At 35.6% G+C, this 2,630-nt stretch overlaps 1 pseudogene; it reads right to left on the bottom strand.

Annotated features, from left to right (window-relative positions):
* Positions 1-261: 261 nt before the first annotated feature.
* Positions 262-2,630, bottom strand: part of LOC102849537 — a 3,202-nt pseudogene continuing 833 nt past the window's right edge.

Here is a 2,630-nt window from a genome sequence, read left to right as displayed (position 1 = left end):
ATTAACTTTGCTTCTTTTTTAAGCTTTTATATGGATTTATTTATTTAATTTTAAAACACACAATAGGCGAGTATTAAAAGAAAAACAATAGCCTAGTAGTGAGTATATTCTGATTATAGTCCTTCTCTTATGTGCTTACTTCATATCAAATGCTAGCATTGTTATCAGTGGCCCCTATTAAGAGGTCTGACATTGAACCCCATCTCTGGGGTGATGGTCATCATCCTAATATGCTTCTTCATTATAATGACATCATCTTTCCTAGGCTGGATCAAAGTCCACGAGTCCTACCTGATTCATTTTATCAGTTTCTTGTACTTCCTTTCTCTTAGGTAGGAGTTTTTCCAGCAGAGAAAGCTTTTCAGGAGAGAGAAGGTCATTTTCAGGAAAGTGAACCTTAAATTTGATGATTTAGTTACCCTTTTTTTATATGGCCTGTAATAAATTGGCATGCCTTCATTTAACACACATTTGATATTCTCATGCTTGACAATCTTACCTTGAGAAAGGTGATGATTATGGTTCAGTTGTCAAGAGTAATAATTGTCTTTTGAAAGCAACACAATGCTTCAATGAGCTGTATGTCCATATTCATAAAAAGGTATTTTCCTCCTCTAGTAAAAACAGCATGATCCTTGTGATCGAAAACAATAATAATATCTCTTGGCTCCAGTCCTCGCTCTTGGTCTCTTTCACTATGGAATGTTGACCATCTTTCACGCCTTTGTCAACATGAACTTCTAGAATCTTTTTCTCTAAAACTATCCCTTCATTGTGACTTTTATATCTGTCTTTAGGGCTGATCCATTCCCTATGGTCCTGGCACTCCATGTACATAGACTGAATTTGCTGAACCATTCCAGGTCCAACCTGATGAATTCTTATTTTCATTCCAGTACCTCAGCAATTAGAAGAGCATTCTACTGCCCCTTACCTCTTCAGCCTTCACATTTGTCGCAAATCACATTCTTTTGCAGAGCTAGTATTCTTCTTGCGCCAATCTTCTAAAGTTACTGAGAGTTGATGGACTATATTCCCCCCCCCCAATTCTCTCTGCATTCTTCCATCACCTCCAGAAAGCATATCAAAGATGTCCTTGGGTAAGCCAAACCCATCACCTGCTCAATACTCCTTGATGGACTAGTCTTCTCTTTTCCATATCTTTTCTTTGAATCAAAAAAGTACGTCATAAGCTTGGGAAATCTGTTCAAAATTCTTGTTTTTATTCAAATTCTTATCATGGTGGTACTTCAAAGCCAGTTTTCTATAAGCTTTTTTTTCAACTCTTCCTTTGTGGCATTGGATTTGACCACAAAATATCATAGTAATTGGTTTTCTTTACCATTTTCTATCACCGTTTAGTTAGCATGGCTGGTGTGGGGGAGTGGAAAGGAGCAGGTCATTTTGCACAGTTTGGACAACCATTGCCTTTCTTCCTTTTTTATGTGTTTACCTGTTGCTATGTACTGCTCCCTGAGGACTGTCTTAGCTGCAGTCCAGAGGTTTTTGGTATATCTTCATTATCATTTGTTTCTGGTTTCTTTTTTTTTGTTTCTTCTATAACCCAGTCACATTCTAGCAGGGTGTTTATTTAGGTTCCATATGGGTAGTTTTCTAAGCTTTAGTCTCTTTCATTAATTTCTAGTTTTATAGCACTGTGGTCTGAAAAGATAACTTTCTACTATTTCAATGTTTTTTAATTTGTTGAGGCTTAGTTTATATTCTAATATGTGATCAATTCTGGAAAATGTACTATGTACACTTGAGAAGAAAGTAAATTGACTTTAAATTGGGTGCAATGCTACAAGGTAAAGTTGGCTTGATTGTATAGTTTAGATCTTCTGCATCTTTGTTAAGTTTCTTTTGAGTTGATCTACCCTTGATTGAGAGTGGTATATTAATATCTCCTGCCACTATTGTGGTGCTATTTCTTTCTTCAATTTTGTTAACTGTTGTTTTTTGTATTCTGCTGGTCTATCATCTGGTGTGTACATGTTGACTAAGGTTATGTCTTCTTTTTTGATCTGTTATGCCTTTAATCATTATCTAGTATCTTCCCTTATCTTTTATGGTGGCTTTCATCCTGAATTCTATTTTATTAGAGATTAGTGTTGCCACTCCTGCTTTTTTGTAGGTGCCATTTGCTTGGTAAATCTTTTCCAGCCTTTGATTTCTTACCAATCTTTTTTTTTCCCCCTTGGTTTTTTAAATATGTTTCTTATAGGCAACATATTGATGGGCTTCATATTTAATTCATTCTGTTACTCTTTTTCTCTTACTTGGTGCATTTAACTCATTCACATTAAGTGTGATAATTAACAGGCCAAATTTTATTGCTGCCATTTTGTTGTGTTCCCCCCTCTCCCCCGTTGCTTCTGGTTATTATAGTCCATCTACTTTCTTTTGGTGTCTCTGTGGGAAGGATTTTTTTTTTAGAATTTCTTGTAGAATTGGTCTTCTTTTCACAAATTGCTAAGTTCCTGCTTTTCTGCAAATGACTTAATTTTCCTTCATTTTTGATGGATAGCTTTGCTGGGTATAAGATCCTCAGCTGTCAAGTGTTTTCTTTCAAACTTCTGTATATATTATACAATGTATATTTTCTTGCTCCCATGGTTTCTGCTGAGAAA

This window comes from Elephantulus edwardii, unplaced genomic scaffold (assembly GCF_000299155.1).
Source record: "Elephantulus edwardii isolate Elephantulus edwardi_28Jun2011 unplaced genomic scaffold, EleEdw1.0 scaffold00010, whole genome shotgun sequence".
Classification (NCBI taxonomy): Eukaryota; Metazoa; Chordata; class Mammalia; order Macroscelidea; family Macroscelididae; genus Elephantulus; species Elephantulus edwardii.
This window is presented reverse-complemented; position numbering and strand designations above follow the sequence as displayed.